The sequence below is a fragment of the Oncorhynchus tshawytscha genome, linkage group LG02 (genome assembly GCF_018296145.1).
Source record: "Oncorhynchus tshawytscha isolate Ot180627B linkage group LG02, Otsh_v2.0, whole genome shotgun sequence".
Taxonomy (NCBI): Eukaryota; Metazoa; Chordata; class Actinopteri; order Salmoniformes; family Salmonidae; genus Oncorhynchus; species Oncorhynchus tshawytscha.
In genome coordinates this window covers 74,023,321-74,044,082 of record NC_056430.1, presented here as the reverse complement: position 1 = coordinate 74,044,082, position 20,762 = coordinate 74,023,321, and the positions used below count along the sequence as shown (strand labels likewise).

At 44.6% G+C, this 20,762-nt stretch overlaps 1 protein-coding gene across 2 annotated transcripts in view; it reads left to right on the top strand.

Annotated features, from left to right (window-relative positions):
* Nucleotides 1–20,762, top strand: part of add3a (adducin 3 (gamma) a) — a 154,914-nt gene that overhangs the window by 9,912 nt on the left and 124,240 nt on the right. For both annotated transcript variants that reach the window (XM_042304537.1, XM_042304534.1), the window contains exon 2: nt 20,671–20,725. The gene's annotated coding sequence lies outside the window, so the exon portion shown is untranslated. The remainder of the gene's footprint in view (nt 1–20,670; nt 20,726–20,762) is intronic.

Below are 20,762 nucleotides of genomic sequence, written 5' to 3'. Positions count from 1 at the left end.
TGCACAGCCATTGAAGAGGAGTGGGACAACAACCACAGGCCACAATCAACAGACTGATCAACTCAATGTGAAGGAGATGTGTTGCGCTGCATGAGGCAAATGGTGGTCACACCAGATACTGACTGGTTTTCTGATCCCACGTCCCTACCATTTTTTAAAAAGGTATCTGTGACCAACAAATCCATAGATTATGGGTTAATGAATTCCTTTTAATTGACTGATTTTCTTATATGAACTGTAACTCAAAGAATGGCTGTCGTTTTAGTCTCCTAACTAGAGGTCGACCGATTATGATTTTTCAATGCCGATACTGAACGCAAGAGAAGTGACACAATTTCAGGCACCGCATTGATTATATGCAACGAAGGACAAGCTAGATAAACTAGTAATATCATCAACCATGTGTAGTTTGATTGTTTTTTTATAAGATAAGTTCAATGCTAGCTCGCAACTTTTTTGCATTATTTGTAACTTATTTTGTAAATAATGTTTCTGCCGCTGTCTCTTATGACCGAAAAGAGCTTCTAAAAATCAGGACAAAGATTACTCACCACCTATTTTTCTTTAACGAGTCAGAGGAGAAGGATTTACTCCAGACACCTGACAAAGCCCACATCCCCGTCATGCACAGGAGAAAGAGACTGAGATATCGAGGACGAAGGTCGGGGTGCCTCGTAAGGATCCGGCGGCAAGTGGTAATTTGCCTTTACCATCGATCCTATTAGCCAACGTACAATCATTGGATAATAAAATAGACCAACTACAAGCACGTATATCTGTCCAACGGGACATTAAAAACTGTAATATCTTATGTTTCACCGAGTAGTGGCTGAACGACGTCATGAATAACATACAGCTGGTGGTCTATACACTGTATCAGCAGGATAGAACAGTAGCCTCTGGTAAGACAAGGGGTGGTGGTCTATACACTGTATCAGCAGGATAGAACAGCAGCCTCTGGTAAGACAAGGGGTGGTGGTCTATACACTGTATCAGCAGGATAGAACAGCAGCCTCTGGTAAGACAAGGGGTGGTGGTCTATACACTGTATCAGCAGGATAGAACAGCAGCCTCTGGTAAGACAAGGGGTGGTGGTCTATACACTGTATCAGCAGGATAGAACAGCAGCCTCTGATAAGACAAGGGGTGGTGGTCTATACACTGTATCAGCAGGATAGAACAGCAGCCTCTGGTAAGACAAGGGGTGGCGGTCTATGTATATTTGTAAACAGCTGGTGCACAATATCTAAGGAAGTCAAGGTTTTACTCTACCTCAGCTGAGCATCTCATAATAAGCTGTAGACCACACTATTTACCAAGAGTTTTCATCTATATTCTAATAGCTGTATATTTACCACCACAAACCAACAATGCAGTTAAGAAAAATATGTGTTAAGGGCTTTATAAGTAAGCATTTTACATGTTGTATTTGGTGCATGTGACAAATATAATTTGATTTAATTTGAAATTGTTACATGTGTTTTATATTGTTGTTCAGTATTAGATGACTGGAAAGTCAGAACATGTAGTAGTAGGTATGTAAATCAGTGGGATTTGTGGAAGTTTTCTTTGTGGTGGGGGTTTGGTTAGGTTGTCTTGGGGTTAGGTAATTGGTATCTGGCTGGCTTTAGGATAGTAGAGAGGGAGTGTGGTTTGGGGTCAGAGAGAGTCGACTTCTTCTGCTGATGGAAAGAGAGAGATCCACGTTCTATTATCATTAGGCCTTGTTTTCCTTGGCTCGTTGCTGACACATCACATTGTCCAACATAATCTAGTCGCTTATTGCAATCGCTTCAATCATAGCTGTCCTGTAGAGATGGATGGCTTCCTTCTGGGGGGGGCGGGCATATGTCGTGTCGACAAAATCACAATATTATTTTTGCGCTTGTTCTCCTTCTTTTTGAATGGTGAGACAATTTGTTTTCAGCCCTTATATTTCCATGACTGATCAAAACTCGTTTTCTCAAGTTGCAAACATATAGTGAGCATCCCAACGCAATAAAATCACAGTATCGAATCGCAATACACAGAATCACTATTTCTTTTCGGCACTTAAGTATCATGACAGTATCGTGAGGTTCCTGGCAAACCCCAGCCCTAGTGTACATATGTACGTGCAATCGGTTGTGTGTGTTCGTACGTGAGTTTGTGTTCATATGTGAGTTTGTGTGTGTGTGTCCCTCCACAGGCACAGGAAACATGCATTATCATCTCTGTTACCAAACGTTTATATTTACCACATCAGCTGCTGTTCTACCAGACACACCCAGACTATAGTTCCTGTTTGTGGGGTAAACCATCAGCAACATCCTCTGGTCACATCACACACCCAGTGACAAATCACTACTGGCAGGATTCACCGCAAAATATTGCATTGTGTGTGTGTGTGTGTGTGTGTGTGTTCTGCTGTCACTTTTCTTCTAGTGTCCAAATTATACCCGGGACGATTTATTCCATGGAAAAATGTGAAAACACGAAGCAGACGAAACACTTTGTTCCTTCAAAAGTAAATACATGTGACTCTGGGTGACAACATGGATACGATGTTTGAATGATGATTCAACTTTCCTTGCTAGGACTGTTCGTCCCGGCCCTAAATGTAGTTCAACTGTAGTTCAATCCGTTTCCTTGCTACTAACGATACTAATTGTCGGCCTTAGAATGGATGATACGCTTACCAACTGTAGTTCAATCCGGCTATCGTATCCGATACCGGTATCGTCCTAATACGAATGGATGATACGCTTACCAACTGTAGTTCAATCCGTTTCCTTGCTACGATACTAACGTAGTTCATCGTTTCGATACTGGTATCGTCCCCTAATACGAATGCCTTACCAACTGTAGTTCAATACGAATGGATGATACGCCGGCCTACCAACTGTAGTTCAATCCGTTTCCTTGCTACGATACTAACGAGTATCGCGATACTGGTATGGATGGTACGTCCCTGGTTCAATCCCTAATACGAATGATGATACGCTTACCAACTGTAGTTCAATCCGTTTCCTTGCTACGATACTAACGAGTATCGCGATACTGGTATCGTCCCGGCCTAATACGAATGGATGATACGCTTACCAACTGTAGTTCAATCCGTTTCCTTGCTACGATACTAACGAGTATCGCGATACTGGTATCGTCCGGCCCTAATACGAATGGATGATACGCTTACCAACTGTAGTTCAATCCGTTTCCTTGCTACGATACTAACGAGTATCGCGATACTGGTATCGTCCGGCCTAATACGAATGGATGATACGCTTACCAACTGTAGTTCAATCCGTTTCCTTGCTACGATACTAACGAGTATCGTGATACTACCGGTGGATGATACGCTTACCAACTGTAGTTCAATAGGCCCTAATACGAATGATGATACGCTACTGTAGTTCAATCTAATACGAATGGATGATACGCTTACCAACTGTAGTTCAATGGATGATACGCTTACCAACTGTAGTTCAATCCGTTTCCTTGCTACGATACTAACGAGTATCGCGATACTGGTATCGTCCCGGCCCTAATACGAATGGATGATACGCTTACCAACTGTAGTTCAATCCGTTTCCTTGCTACGATACTAACGAGTATCGTGATACTGGTATCGTCCCGGCCCTAATACGAATGGATGGTACGCTTACCAACTGTACTGTTGTTATAGCTAGACATCATGTCATGATTTAATAAGTCAGGCTCTGTTCTGGTCAGGTCCATTGTGTGGGTTGAGGGTTCAGAAGGAAGAAAGGTCATATTTAAAGCAACGTGATCATAGGTCAGATGGCTGTATAGAGGGGAGGGTAACAGTGGCGTTGACTACGGAAGTATCATACTGTACTCACTGTTCTGTATGGCGACATGAGATCCCTGAACAACATGGGCCCATCAGTGTTAATCCAAGGATCGTCTATTGCTTCCACAGCCTGAATTCTAATAGAATGTGTCTGTGTGTCTATGACGTGTGTGTGTGTGTGTGTGTGCGCGACATGAGTGAGTGTGCGCCTTTGTGTGAGTGTGTGTGTTTTCACCTCATTGTGTTCTAATGGTAGACCCAGACCCCCACAGTTCAGGTTCTCTCTCTTTCCTGCTAACATGAGGCAGCCTAACTGTTCACTGCTATATTCTAAACACACCTAGACTCACTTCCATTGTCCTTAGAACACAATGGTGATGTATATAAACAGTCTATGGCAGTTTAATGCATGTAGGTCAGTGTTACTGTATTTAAAGCGAGGCTATATTTGGCCTAATATGGAGTCTGCAGGCCCCTAGGGCCTATATCCAGGGCAGATTAGTGAACCCACTAAGTACTGTAGAATCTCCATTGAAGTCCCTAGAGGTCTAGGTGTAGAGGTATCTGGTACTGTAGTTCTAGATGGATATCTTTGGACTTTGTTGTTGTTTTGTGGTGTGCTTGTTTTGAACCAAGCCAATGATGCGTTTCATTGGTAACACATCTTGCATTCTGCTCTGTTCCCCCGAGGGCATGGCAGCCCTGTGTCACTGAGTCGTCTCTGTGTGTGTCGGCGCAGATGAGTGCATGTCATCTCTTCTGATGTAAAATGGGGACACCGATTGTGACAATCCATCTGTCTCTATCCCTCCATGTCCTGTTCAGTGTCCATGTCCAATCACTGTAATCGCCCCTGAACCCTGCCGAGACAAAACATGGGACAGGCCGTTCTAATTAGATAGCAGGAGCACCCTGAGTTGTGGTGTGTTTGTGTCAGTTGATGGTTGCTATGGAGGGTTCTTGCGTAATATCCTGTTGGTAACACATTTGTTGTGTTCCTTTCTTTCCTGTTGGTGATGGACTGATGGGGACACTCCTCCTTTTTAACTATTTATTTAGTGGTTTGTTTGTCGTCGTGACGGACCAGCAAACAGGCTTCTGTCTAACAGGAAGTCGGGTGCCGACTTGTCTCCTTTATCTTATCACCATGTGTCTGGATTGTAATGGACGACCTTTCTCACAGAGAAACAGAGCTTTGACGTGTACGTTCCTAGTGGGGTTGTAACAACACTGTTGGAAGAGGATAGTTCAATCAATGGTGTGTATGCACAGCATCTCGTCCAGTAGAACCAGGGTATTCACATCTTACCACAGGAGGTTGGTGGCACCTTAATTGGGGAGGACGGGCCCATGGTAACGACTGGAGAGCAATAGGTGGAATGGCATCAAACACACGTTTTTCATTCGCTCCATTCCAGCCATTATTATGAGCCGTCCTCCCCTCAGCAGCCTCCACTGGATCTTACCCTACGAGGTGCGGAGCCTGCCGGGTTTCTGTTCTACCTGATCATTCATTGACCCACCTGGTGTCCCAGGTCTAAATCAGTCCCTGATTTGGAAGGGAAGAAAGAATACAAGTAGTGGAACTGGCTTCGAGGTCCAGATTTAAATTTGAGGGCTGTAGTGCATGAGGACATTATGGTGTTGGCCCAAGAGTAGTGTTGCGGTTTGTACATCATTCTCACAATGGAATAAAATACACACAGAGATCAACTGTTGTGTTTTAATTTTCCATATTAACAATGTCTCAGAAGACTGCAAGGTTATTGACCATCTATTGTTAGTTCCATGGAGCAGATTTTTCTGGAACAAAACCAACCAATCACAGAAAGCATAATTGATACCATCATAGGGTAGGCATGGAGTTCAGAATACAAACCAAACTTTACCCACAACAGGATGTATTTAAGGATCACATCAAAGGATATGACATGACATCATTTCACCACTCAAAAGTATGGCCAAAGGGAAAATGGAATGGGTCCATTTTGTAAACCTCAGCATGTTGATCCAACCTGATATCACTGTCCATCCTGAATACAAAGATGGAAAGAACAGAACAAAAAAAGATGAGGGTCCTTATTGTGTTATTTCCTTCAGACACATCCTCAGTGGAAGCTCAAAGAGAGTGTGTGTGTGTTACTTCACTGATAAGGGGTGAAGTGTTACTGACAGGAGTATCTGTCTCCTAGTCCATACAGAAGGATCTCTATGGGCCTCGCAGTGCTAGCAGTGCCACCAGAGACTCTGGGTTCGAGCCCAGGCTCTGTCGCAGCCGGCCGGCGACGCACAATTGGCCTAGCGTCGTCCGGGTTAGGGAGGGTTTGGCCGGTAGGGATATCCTTGTCTCATCGCGCACTAGCGACTCCTGTGGCGGGCCGGGCGCAGTGCACGCTGACCAGGTCGCCAGGTGTACGGTGTTTCTTCTGACACATTGCTACTAACAATTGGATACCATGAAAAAGGGGGTAAAAAAAGAAAAAGGAGCTCTATTGTTCAGCTGGTCCTTAGGACGTGTGTGAGAGCACAACGTGTATCCTCACTGACACCACACACATACGCTCCATCACGTCAACCCGGCTCCATCACGTCAACCCGGCTCCATCACGTCAACCCGGCTCCATCACGTCAACCCGGCTCCATCAACCGGCTCCATCACGTCAACCCGGCTCCATCACGTCAACCCGGCTCCATCACGATAAAAGGTTGATGGTAAAGTAGCACACTGCCATGCAGATGATGCCTCATGACTCCATAGCATGCAATGATGCAATATGATCTTCAACAGAATCTTCCTACCCAGCATCCTTACACACCCCAGTGGTATGACTAGACAGACTAAATATACACACACCTGTGCCAAAAGTTGATTCATAACCAGAGTTAATCTCATGGATCCAGCCCAGAAACCAGACACCCTAAAGTCATATTGTGCAATGATGCCAATAGGATGGGTTGAGGAGGGGTTTGAGCTTCTTCACCTTTATCTCTAGATGAACTCATACACATAACATGATTTTTGCTGCTACAGCTACAGAGATCTACTGTCTCCTCCTCCTCAGTATACAGCTAAATATATCTACTCTCTCCTCCTCAGTATACAGCTAAATATATCTACTCTCTCCTCCTCAGTATACAGCTAAATATATCTACTCTCTCCTCCTCAGTATACAGCTAAATATATCTACTCTCTCCTCCTCAGTATACAGCTAAATATATCTACTCTCTCCTCCTCAGTATACAGCTAAACATATCTACTGTCTCCTCCTCAGTATACAGCTAAACATTTGTACTGTCTCCTCCTCAGTATACAGCTAAATATATCTACTCTCTCCTCCTCAGTATACAGCTAAATATATCTACTCTCTCCTCCTCAGTATACAGCTAAACATTTGTACTGTCTCCTCCTCAGTATACAGCTAAATATATCTACTCTCTCCTCCTCAGTATACAGCTAAACATTTGTACTGTCTCCTCCTCAGTATACAGCTAAACATTTGTACTGTCTCCTCCTCAGTATACAGCTAAATATATCTACTCTCTCCTCCTCAGTATACAGCTAAACATATCTACTGTCTCCTCCTCAGTATACAGCTAAACATTTGTACTGTCTCCTCCTCAGTATACAGCTAAATATATCTACGGTCTCCTCCTCAGTATACAGCTAAACATTTGTACTGTCTCCTCCTCAGTATACAGCTAAATATATCTACTCTCTCCTCCTCAGTATACAGCTAAATATATCTACTCTCTCCTCCTCAGTATACAGCTAAACATTTGTACTGTCTCCTCCTCAGTATACAGCTAAACATTTGTACTGTCTCCTCCTCAGTATACAGCTAAACATTTGTACTGTCTCCTCCTCAGTATACAGTTAAACATATCTACTGTCTCCTCCTCCTCAGTATACAGTTAAACATATCTACTGTCTCCTCCTCCTCAGTATACAGCTAAACATATCTACTGTCTCCTCCTCAGTATACGGTTAAACATACAGTGCCTTGCGAAAGTATTCGGCCCCCTTGAACTTTGCGACCTTTTGCCACATTTCAGGCTTCAAACAAAGATATAAAACAGAATTTTTTTGTGAAGAATCAACAACAAGTGGGACACAATCATGAAGTGGAACGACATTTATTGAATATTTCAAACTTTTTTAACAAATCAAAAACTGAAATTGGGCGTGCAAAATTATTCAGCCCCCTTAAGTTAATACTTTGTAGCGCCACCTTTTGCTGCGATTACCCCAAGCGACTTACAGCTGTGTCTCTATCAGTTTTGCACATCGAGAGACTGAAATTTTTTCCCATTCCTCCTTGCAAAACAGCTCGAGCTCAGTGAGGTTGGATGGAGAGCATTTGTGAACAGCAGTTTTCAGTTCTTTCCACAGATTCTCGATTGGATTCAGGTCTGGACTTTGACTTGGCCATTCTAACACCTGGATATGTTTATTTTTGAACCATTCCATTGTAGATTTTGCTTTATGTTTTGGATCATTGTCTTGTTGGAAGACAAATCTCCGTCCCAGTCTCAGGTCTTTTGCAGACTCCATCAGGTTTTCTTCCAGAATGGTCCTGTATTTGGCTCCATCCATCTTCCCATCAATTTGAACCGTCTTCCCTGTCCCTGCTGAAGAAAAGCAGGCCCAAACCATGATGCTGCCACCGCCATGTTTGACAGTGGGGATGGTGTGTTCAGGGTTGATGGGCTGTGTTGCTTTTACGCCAAACATAACGTTTTGCATTGTTGCCAAAAAGTTCAATTTTGGTTTCATCTGACCAGAGCACCTTCTTCCACATGTTTGGTGTGTCTCCCAGGTGGCTTGTGGAAAACTTTAAACAACACTTTTTATGGATATCTTTAAGAAATGGCTTTCTTCTTGCCACTCTTCCATAAAGGCCAGATTTGTGCAATATACAACTGATTGTTGTCCTATGGACAGAGTCTCCCACCTCAGCTGTAGATCTCTGCAGTTCATCCAGAGTGATCATGGGCTTCTTGGCTGCATCTCTGATCAGTCTTCTCCTTGTATGAGCTGAAAGTTTAGAGGGACGACCAGGTCTTGGTAGATTTGCATTGGTCTGATACTCCTTCCATTTCAATATTATCGCTTGCACAGTGCTCCTTGGGATGTTTAAAGCTTGGGAAATCTTTTTGTATCCAAATCCGGCTTTAAACTTCTTCACAACAGTATCTCGGACCTGCCTGGTGTGTTCCTTGTTCTTCATGATGCTCTCTGCGCTTTTAACGGACCTCTGAGACTATCACAGTGCAGGTGCATTTATACGGAGACTTGATTACACACAGGTGGATTGTATTTATCATCATTAGTCATTTAGGTCAACATTTGATCATTCAGAGATCCTCACTGAACTTCTGGAGAGAGTTTGCTGCACTGAAAGTAAAGAGGCTGAATAATTTTGCACACCCAATTTTTCAGTTTTTGATTTGTTAAAAAAGTTTGAAATATCCAATAAATGTCGTTCCACTTCATGATTGTGTCCCACTTGTTGTTGATTCTTCACAAAAAAATACAGTTTTATATCTTTATGTTTGAAGCCTGAAATGTGGCAAAAGGTCGCAAAGTTCAAGGGGGCCGAATACTTTCGCAAGGCACTGTATCTACTGTCTCCTCCTCAGTATACAGCTAAACATATCTACGGTCTCCTCCTCAGTATACAGCTAAACATATCTACTGTCTCCTCCTCAGTATACAGCTAAACATATCTACGGTCTCCTCCTCAGTATACAGCTAAACATATCTACTGTCTCCTCCTCCTCAGTATACAGCTAAACATATCTACCTCCTCAGTATACAGCTAAACATATCTACTGTCTCCTCCTCCTCAGTATACAGCTAAACATATCTACGGTCTCCTCCTCAGTATACAGCTAAACATATCTACGGTCTCCTCCTCAGTATACAGCTAAACATATCTACTGTCTCCTCCTCAGTATACAGTTAAACATATCTACGTCTCCTCCTCAGTATACAGCTAAACATATCTACGGTCTCCTCCTCAGTATACAGCTAAACATATCTACTGTCCTCAGTATACAGTTAAACATATCTACTGTCTCCTCCTCAGTATACAGTTAAACATATCTACTGTCTCCTCCTCAGTATACAGCTAAACATATCTACTGTCTCCTCCTCAGTATACAGTTAAACATATCTACTGTCCTCAGTATACAGCTACACAGATCCATATGATGGTTCTATCTCATGGCTTCGCACCAGATAAACTGTTATCATCTCTGTTGACTTGTTAAACATATCTACGGGATGCTGTTTGTCTCCTCAGTATACAGAAACATTTTGCTTCAAACAAAACATATCTTGTCAGTATACAGCGTAAACATATCTGGTCTTATCATATACAGTAAACATATTATGGATTGAGTATACAGCTTGTTTGGAGGGTCTGTCCTCAGTATTTTAAACTATCTGGAGGGAAGGGGTTAGTATACAGTAAACTATGGCTGGGGTCTCCTGTATACAGCCCTATATCTACGGTCTGCCGTATACAGCATATCTAGCTCTGTAAAGTGAACATATCAGTTTGGCTCAGTATACAGTGAACATGAACTGTGCTCTGTATACAGCTAGATTTAGAGATGAGGGACATCACTTGAGGGTTATGTGATTCATATTTACAGTAAGAGAGGAGGAAGGAGGGGTTAGGAGTTAGGGAGGAAGGGTTATGTCATTAGTATTTACAGTAAGAGAGGAGGAAGGAGGGGTTAGGAGTTAGGGAGGAAGTGTAGGACAGAAGAGTTTAAGGACAAGTGAAGGGTGGAGAGTATTTGCATGTGTGTTTGTGCAGTGGTGTCCATATGCAGCTGTGTTTATCCTCCCTCAGTAATGTTGACCTATGTTTGACCCACGCCACTTCCCACTGCTGTTATCTATAGGGGGGGTTCAGCACCACCATCACTATTCCCTATAGAGCCCAATGTACAGGGGGGTTCAACACTATTCTCTATAGAGCCTAATGTACAGGGGGGTTCAACACTATTCCTCTATAGCTACTTCCTAATGTACTCAGGGGGCACCAGATCAACACTATTCTCTATAGAGCCTAATGTACAGGGGGTTCAACACTATTCTCTATAGAGCCTAATGTACAGGGGGTTCAACACTATTCTCTATAGAGCCTAATGTACGGGGGGCATGTTCAACACTATTCTCTATAGAGCCTAATGTACGGGGGGTTCAACACTATTCTCTATAGAGCCTAATGTATGGGGGGTTCAATACTATTCTCTATAGAGCCTAATGTACAGGGGGGTTCAACACTATTCTCTATAGAGCCTAATGTACGGGGGGGTTCAACACTATTCTCTATAGAGCCTAATGTACGGGCGGGTTCAACACCATCAACAGTATAGAGGTTGTGGACCTCCAAGATTACCTGCATGGATGTCAATTAGACAAATACTGCATTGTCAGTTGTCTTGAAAGAACTACAGCACTGTTCTCAGTGTCAGTCCTGGTCCTCTTACCATCACAGGAAGCTCTAGGAGCTCTTACTGTAAACATGGTGCTATAGGAGCTCTTACTGTAAACATGGCGCTATAGGAGCTCTTACTGTAAACATGGAGCTATAGGAGCTCTTACTGTAAACATGGAGCTATAGGAGCTCTTACTGTAAACATGGAGCTATAGGAGCTCTTACTGTAAACATGGCGCTATAGGAGCTCTTACTGTAAACATGGAGCTATAGGAGCTCTTACTGTAAACATGGTGCCATAGGAGCTCTTACTGTAAACATGGCGCCATAGGAGCTCTTACTGTAAACATGGAGCTATAGGAGAGCTTACAGTAAACATGGAGCCATAGGAGAGCTTACTGTAAACATGGAGCCATAGGAGAGCTTACTGTAAACATGGAGCTATAGGAGAGCTTACTGTAAACATGGAGCTATAGGAGAGCTTACTGTAAACATGGAGCTATAGGAGAGCTTACTGTAAACATGGAGTTATAGGAGAGCTTACTGTAAACATGGAGCTATAGGAGAGCTTACTGTAAACATGGAGCTATATGAGAGCTTACTGTAAACATGGAGCTATAGGAGAGCTTACTGTAAACATGGAGCTATAGGAGAGCTTACTGTAAACAGAGTTCATATAGGAGCCCTATAGACACTATCATATAATTATCCAAAGTGACTTAGTCATGCATGCATACATTTTACGTAGGGGTAGTCCTGGGAATGAGCTTACAGAGGACCTCTCATTACCCGCGGAGTCTCTCACCTGTTATAGTGGTTAGATGGAGAGAGGGTCAGTCTGATTGTCTATTTGGGTATAATGGTGATGTGTGATGATGCTGGGAGTCTGACACGCAGGAAAACACACACGTTGTTGCCCCCATAAAGCTGTGTCAACAGTAAGCAGATTAAAGGGCTTTTAGTGTGGACTGCAGCACAGACACAAAGAATCACACCTCCGCCCAAAACTGCTGCTATCAGGAAAAAACTTTTATTGGCTAGTTGTGGCTCTCTGGCCATGATGCCAAGCCTCTGCAGTCAAGCTAGCTTCCTGCTCTCTCTCGACCTCTGCCATGCATTTGAATTGTGCCAAATACAAGTCAATATCAGCTATTGGTTTGAAATTGAATTTTAGACATTTGAGACACAGCAGAATTTTACTTATAGGGTTGTGTCTAGGGTTGTTTCCAAATGGCACACTATATAGTGCACTACCTTTTGACCACAGCCATGGGAATAGGGTACAATTTGAGACCCTCAGTATAGCGTAGTCTTTGTTCTATAATGAAAGGGCTTGCATGTGATTATTGACTTTGATAAATGGCCTGATTTTACTAGCTGTCAATCATCTTAGTGCCGTCTGTTGCTGTTCCAGTGATGTCCCCTCCCACCATCTGCTCCTGAGACGAGGCATCTCGTGTGATCTTGGACATGCTGTGTTATAGCACACATCTTCCTGGAAAATATTGTTGATTCCGGTAGTTTGGTTCATTTGCTTTCAGACTAGACCACCTGTTTTAGTTTTTGATTGGGGTCAGGTGTCTACAGATACTGAGCACAGCCTTGGTCGTTGGTTTCTAGTGGTCAAAGGGATTAGACTTGGAGAGCAAAATACATCTAATTTCACCTCTACTTTGAAGTTGCATTTGACCTCAAAATAGAGGTAATGACCTTGTATCTCTACAGGGCTGGATGGAAGTGAAGGGTTTACTATCCTACCAGCCATGGGAGGTCAACCTCCTCCACCCTAGTCTGTCTTTTTCTCTCTGTCTCTCTTTCTCTGTCTCTTTCTTTCTCTCTCTCTCTCTCTCTCTCTCTCTCTCTCTGTCTCTGTCTCTCTCTCTCTCTGTCTCTGTCTTTCTCTCTCTCTGTCTCTCTCTCTCTCTCTTTCTCTGTCTCTCTCTCTGTCTCTGTCTCTCTCTGTCTCTCTCTCTGTCTCTGTCTCTTTCTGTCTGTCTGTCTCTCTCTCTCTTTCTTTCTGTCTCTCTCTCTCTTTCTTTCTGTCTCTCTCTCTCTCTCTTTCTGTCTCTCTCCCGGTGAATGGTCTTCTTTGACAATCTGATCTGATTCATGAATTGTCATATAATATATTGGATGATGGTGATAATGACATTATGTAATGACAAAGAGAACTGTATTCATTCACAAAGGCAAGTCTCTTCCCCGACCCAATGCTGGTCTTTTTCCCCACCAACGGTATCATTAGAGTGAATCCTCCATGGACAGGGAGAAAAGCTTGGTGCCAGCACCTCTCTGAGCCCGGCTGACAAAATCACACTAATGATCGCATGTTATTGCGTAACTGTGACGATGCAAAAAATGAAGCAGGTCATGTCCTCATTGGGTTTTTTAATTAAAAAGTGTGCGTGCTTGTGTCACAACCTGATGTTCTGTCCTGTGATCTCGAAGCTGCTCATCGGGAAGACCTTTGTTTTGGATTGTGAAACTGGGCCGTAGGATCATTAAACATTTAGCCTGCTCAACACAACTTGATGGGCTTATATAAGTGTGCTGGTTCCTCATGTTCACTCCCTGGGCAAGGCTGGCACCTAGCACTAAGGAAAGACAGCGAAGCCTACTTCCCAGGACTTTCCAAAGAGCTGGGACCAATTCTCTTATGTTTAGCCATTGTGCAATATTACAATGTGTTTTGATTAGGGGTGAAACGGTTCACAAACTCACGGCTCGGTATGATACGGTACAGTGGTGTCACGGCTCGGTACGATACGGTACAGTGGTGTCACGGCTCGGGCCGATACGGTACAGTGGTGGTGTCACGGCTCGGGCCGATACGGTACAGTGGCGTCACGGCTCGGGCTTTCGATACGGTACAGTGGCGTCACGGCTGGTACGGTACGTGGTGTCACGGCTCGGTCGTCTACGGTACAGTGGTGTCACGGCTCGGTGGCGTCTACGGTACAGTGGTGTCACGGCTCGGTGCGATACGGTACAGTGGTGTCACGGCTCGGGCCGATGGCGGTACAGTGGTGTCACGGCTCGGGCACGATACGGTACAGTGGTGTCACGGCTCGGGCGGATACAGGTCATATAATATATTGCGGTGGTGTCAGTGGCAAGTCGGGCCGATGCGGTCTTTTTCCCCACAGTCCTCGTGTCAGTGGCTCGGGCCGGTGACAAAATCCCGGATACAGTGGCGTCGCGGCTCGGCAACATGATTGGGTACAGTGGTGTCGCGGCTCGGTACGATACGGTACAGTGGCGTCGCGGCTCGGTACGGTTTCGATACATCGACAAAATAAATGCCTGAGAAATATGTGATTTGTATTTAGATTTCCCATGTATTATAATAGTAACATGGGCAGCTTGAATTCTCAGAAGCAGATGGAAACAAAGGGACAACAGCAGTGCCTGTCTTATAACATGAAAGAAAATAGTCATTTAAAGCAGAACTTCAACAAGAGTGCATATTCCAGCAGCATATATCAACATTAAGTCACATGGCAGTGTCTTAAACAAAATAGGATCACTTGAGACTGGTTACTTGACCCAAAATATTTGATCAGATTTTCACGTTTTCTATAAGATTAGTCTATCCACATTATCTGCAGTGATCACAGATCGGCTTGCTGTGACAATGCCAGCCGCTGTGGAGAATACCCTCTCGCTAGGGACAGAGGTCCCAGAGACAGCCAGGTAGCACCTTGCTAACATGGCAACATGAGGGTATATTAACTCTTTGGTCTTCCACCATGAAAGGATCAGCATCCAGGGGAATACAGTCCACTTCCCTGTACGAGGTCACCTCCTCCTCTATGACCTTGACCTTTGACTTGGTTCCCTGCTCCTGGGTCGTGAACAACTCCCCAAAAAGCTCAGCCACGGCAGACTTGTTTTCTGGAGGAGAACCCCTGTCGTCTGCAGTTTCTGGAAAGGGGTTGGCTCCTGTGGCATCTGTGGCTTGACCCTGCAGAATTAAATTAGATGAAAATTACTGTCTCTGAAGTGGCTTTAAAAAAATATGATTTATTAGAAATATATATCAGACACTCATTACAATTATTACTTTATAATTGTTAAATCACAAATTAACTAAATAAATACAATACCTATTGGTCACAAGTTCATTGTAGACTCTCAGCAGCATCCAGGTGCAGCAGGGACTTGAACCGGGGGTCCAAAGCTTTTGTGTAAGAAGTCTTGGACACCAGGGTCAGCATATGTGTGGCTCCAGGTTAACTCTGATAGCAGTCTTGACATCCCTTACTGCGGGGTCATCTTCATCAGATGCCACCATTGATTCCAGGACCATTGTTTTCACAGGCAGGACCATGGAAACTGATGGGATGCTCTCAGTGTATATCAGTGTTGTGACTGTTTTGAGAGGTTTGCACACTTTGATCACTTCCTCTGCTAGTCTTATGTCATTTTCAGACAAACTCACTATCTTTGACATTCTTCCTCACGGCTTGATCAGTCAGTGTAGAATGCACCGCAACTTTCTGCTCAAGGTATCTCTCAACCATGTCATGGCTTGAATTCCATCTAGTAGGAACATCTTGGATTAGTTTGTGGTTTGGCAGCTCCAGCATCTCCTGTTTTGTTTTGGAAACATGTGCAGCAGTTGTGCTGTTATGAAAGAAGGATACCACCTTCCTGATGTTTTCTAGGAGGCGAGAGGCTGGATTCACTGACATTGCTTTTTGAAACGTGAGCAAAGCATCCTATCTGTGGCCCCAATCCAGCTAGTGCAACTGCATTTACAATATTTCCAGCGCTGTCAGTGGTCCCAGGAATCGTCACGTTATCCCTCTCCAACTTCCACACTGCAACTACTTCCCTTAGCTCCTCCCCCAGGTTTACACTGGTGTGACGCCTCCTCAAGGGGACGTGTTTGAAGGACATGGCTTTTTATCTCCCACTCTGCTGTAATGAAATGAGCCTTTACAGTAAGGCAGCTCTCTGTAGCTCTAGGAGCTCTCTAGCTCTGGACGTACAGAGGTAGCTCTGGACAGTAGGTAGCTCTGGACGTACAGTAGGTAGCTCTCTGTAGCTCTGGAGACAGGTAGCTCTACAGTAGGCAGCTCTGGACGTACAGTAGCTCTGGACGTATCAGTAAGGTAGCTCTGGACATGTAGAGTTATATAGCTCTGGGCGTATCAGTAATGGAGCCTCTGGACGTTTTACACCACTAAGGTAGCTATGGTACGAACAGAGCCTACATGTAGGTAGCTCTGGACAGGCTATCAGTAATGAACAGAGCTCTACATGTAGCTCTGGATCCACCACTCTAACAGGCTAGCTCTGAACAGAGCCTACAGTAGCTCTGGTAGTATCTCTGGTAGGTAAGTAACAGAGCTCTGGATATCCATCTGGCTATGGTAATGAACAGAGCCTACATGTTGTAGATGTTATATCCACCACTCTAACAGGCTATCGGTAATGAACAGAGCCTACATGTAGATGTTATATCCACCACTCTAACAGGCTATCGGTAATGAACAGAGCCTACATGTAGATATTATATCCACCACTCTAACAGGCTATCGGTAATGAACAGAGCCTACATGTAGAGAAGTTATATCCACCACTCTAATAGGCTATCGGTAATGAACAGAGCCTACATGTAGATGTTATATCCACCACTCTAACAGGCTATCGGTAATGAACAGAGCCTACATGTAGTAGAAGTTTTACCCACCACTCGTTGGCAATCCCCGTTATAGTTTCCAGGGAAACCGAAATGTTCCCAGACCGTAGACCTGAATGGTACTGGGGCGTCTTCTAGTTCTGGCTCGCCATGTTGTCCTTTGCATGTAGCCAACTGCTAATTCCTTCATAAGCTAATTGCCGCTACGACGGTCTCTCAGCTCTGTTCTCGCTGGAATTAAATAACTAATGAGCGGAGCTGCATACAGCTACGAGACTAAACATCTTAAAACATTTTTAAAGACAACTTTATTACTTTTGGATATTTTTCCACGTTAATTTATACGCCATTGGTTTATGCAATAATATATTTTTTTACAATTACACATATCTTCCTAGCTATAATATATGATTAATGTATTGTTCGGTTCGCAGTGCGTACTGCACCGTGGACCGAACGGTGAAATACGAATACAGTACCGTTTCACCCCTAGTTTTGATGCTTTCACCATCGAATCTGTAGTTAGAATCGGTAGAGGCTCATTGCTCAAGTAGAGCTACGACTACGCTCTACGACTACGCTCTACGACTACGCTCTACGCTCTACGCTCTACGACTACACTCTACGCTCTACGACTACGCTCTACGACAACACTCTACGACTACGCTCTACTAACAACAACCCTTATGCTAGTATGTGTATGAGTCTCTATTTCCCTTAGCAACAATCCTCTAACCATGACATAGATTCTCTACTAATGATAGGTTGTACTCTACTCTGGTGTTGACACAGCTGGTGTTTATTCAGAGGACAGAGATGGCTATCACGGGCAGGTCAAGCTACCCCTGCCACCGCCCTGTGTGTGTGTGTGGGGGGGGGCACACCTGGGTGTGTTATTTAAATACATTTTGTTTTCTGTATATTTGAGTATATCCAAATACACAGCCCAAAACATGTAGTTTTACTTCAGTATTTTAATGGTCGTTTGTAAAAACAAAATTGTATTTGAAAGTATTTCCATATACCTAGGATAAATACATGGGAGTGTATTTGAGTATTTTCAAATACTTTCCAAGTGTATACAAACACATTCGAATATTCAACTATTTGTTTTTTCCAAAGAAAGTTATCTGTATAGTTATTTTTAAAATGTATTGAAAAATACCTGTAATAATATTTGAATTGGTCTGGTAGGGGCACCTGGTTCCACACCCTGTACACTGGGCCATTGGCCACCAGCTATAGTGGAAATCACTACCTGCTGAGTGCTATGATGAAGAACATGTTAAAACACAGACACACACATGCGCGCACACTCCCCATAGCTCTGTGTCTCTGACTTCGTTGACCCAGGGGTGTCCATGGGGTCTAGCTGCACTTGGTTCCCCATCAGAGTTCATAACGTGCAGAAGAGAGGGGACACTCCTGACCCTAAGAACTTGGGAAGAGAAAAGATGTTTACACTTTGACAGCATTCCTCTACAACTCCCCTCCCAATCACTGCTGTATGAGAGGTTACACACCCTGTACACTGGGCCCCTGGCCACCAGCTAAATGAGAGGTTACACACCCTGTACACTGGGCCCCTGGCCACCAGCTAAATGAGAGGTTACACACCCTGTACACTGGGCCCCTGGCCACCAGCTAAATGAGAGGTTACACACCCTGTACACTGGGCCCCTGGCCACCAGCTAAATGAGAGGTTACACACCCTGTACACTGGGCCCCTGGCCACCAGCTAAATGAGAGGTTACACACCCTGTACACTGGGCCCCTGACCACCAGCTAAATGAGAGGTTACACACCCTGTACACTGGGCCCCTGACCACCAGCTAAATGAGAGGTTACACACCCTGTACACTGGGCCCCTGACCACCAGAACTTACACACCCTGGGGCCCCTGGCCAAGAGAGGTTACACACCCTGTACACTGGGCCCCTGGCCACCAGCTAAATGAGAGGTTACACACCCTGTACACTGGGCCCCTGGCCACCAGCTAAATGAGAGGTTACACACCCTGTACACTGGGCCCCTGGCCACCAGCTAAATGAGAGGTTACACACCCTGTACACTGGGCCCCTGACCACCAGCTAAATGAGAGGTTACACACCCTGTACACTGGGCCCTGACCACCAGCTAAATGAGAGGTTACACACCCTGTACACTGGGCCCCTGGCCACCAGCTAAATGAGAGGTTACACACCCTGGGGCCCCTTAAATGAGAGGTTACACACACTGGGCCCCTGACCAGCAGCTAAATGAGAGGTTACACACACTGGGCCCCTGACCACCAGCTAAATGAGAGGTTACCACACTGGGCCCCTGAGCTAAATGAGAGGTTACACACACTGGGCCCCTGACCACCAGCTAAATGAGAGGTTACACACCCTGGGGCCCCTGACCACCAGCTAAATGAGGTTAGGTTAAATGAGAGGTTACACACACTGGGCCCCTGACCACCAGCTAAATGAGAGGTTACACACACTGGGCCCCTGACCACCAGCTAAATGAGAGGTTACACACACTGGGCCCCTGACCAGCAGCTAAATGAGAGGTTACACACACTGGGCCCCTGACCACCAGCTAAATGAGAGGTTACACACAGGGCCCCTGACCAAGCTAAATGAGAGGTTACACACCCTGTACACTGGGCCCCTGACCACCAGCTAAATGAGAGGTTACACACCCCCTGTACACTGGGCCCCTGACCACCAGCTAAATGAGAGGTTACACACCCTGGGCCCCTGACCACTAAATGGGCCCCTGGCCACCAGCAGCTAAATGAGAGGTTACACACCCTGTACACTGGGCCCCTGACCACCAGCTAAATGAGAGGTTACACACCCTGTACACTGGGCCCCTGACCACCAGCTAAATGAGAGGTTACACACCCTGTACACTGGGCCCCTGACCACCAGCTAAATGAGAGGTTACACACCCTGTACACTGGGCCCCTGACCACCAGCTAAATGAGAGGTTACTGTGAAATAGACACTGGGCCCCTGACCACCAGCTAAATGAGAGGTTACACACCCTTGGGCCCCTGACCACCAGCTTGCTTTGGGCCCCTGACCACCCCTAAATGAGAGGTTACACACCCTGTACACTGGGCCCCTGACCACCAGCTAAATGAGAGGTTTGTGCTGTGATGGAGAGGATGTGGGCCCCTGACCACCAGCTAAATGACTTTGATGTGTTAAATGCATTCACAATGTACCTCCACCAGCTAAATTTAAAAGATCACCAGCTAAATGTTGTGCTGTGAAATAGGCTGGTTTGTGCTGATGATTTGTGTATGTGAGGGATGTCGTTACGATGACTTTGATGTGTAATAAGTGCATTCCAATCCTCCTTTTAAAAGATCAGAAGGCTGGGTGCTGTTTTACAAGAGGCCCACCTTTTCATTTAATACTTTCATATCTAAACTGTGTTTTTACCTGAGGCCTCTGCATGAGTCCCAAATGCACCCTATGCACTTCTTTTGTCCAGGGCCTATAGGGGTCTGGTCAGAAATAGTGCACTATAACAGAGAATAGGGTGTCACTTTGGACTCAAATTCTGTCTATCTATGCAGACCAGGCCTCAAAAGCATGTATTGTAATAGCAGAGTTGTGTTTTAAACCAAATAGATACGTCTCTCTGTGACTAATTATTAAGAAGTCTGCTGTTCTTAAAGTGCTTTGTTCCAGACACGTTAAAAAGCTTTCTGGTTGGTGAGCTCGTTAAGTCGGTAAGACAGAAGATGAATAAGTCTGTCTGTTTTGTGTTTTCTCCAGGTGAGGAAACGGTGTTTACGATTTGACCGGACGAGGAAGTCATCTCTCCAGAGAGGTGAGATATATATTTATTTACATGCATGAACGTCACT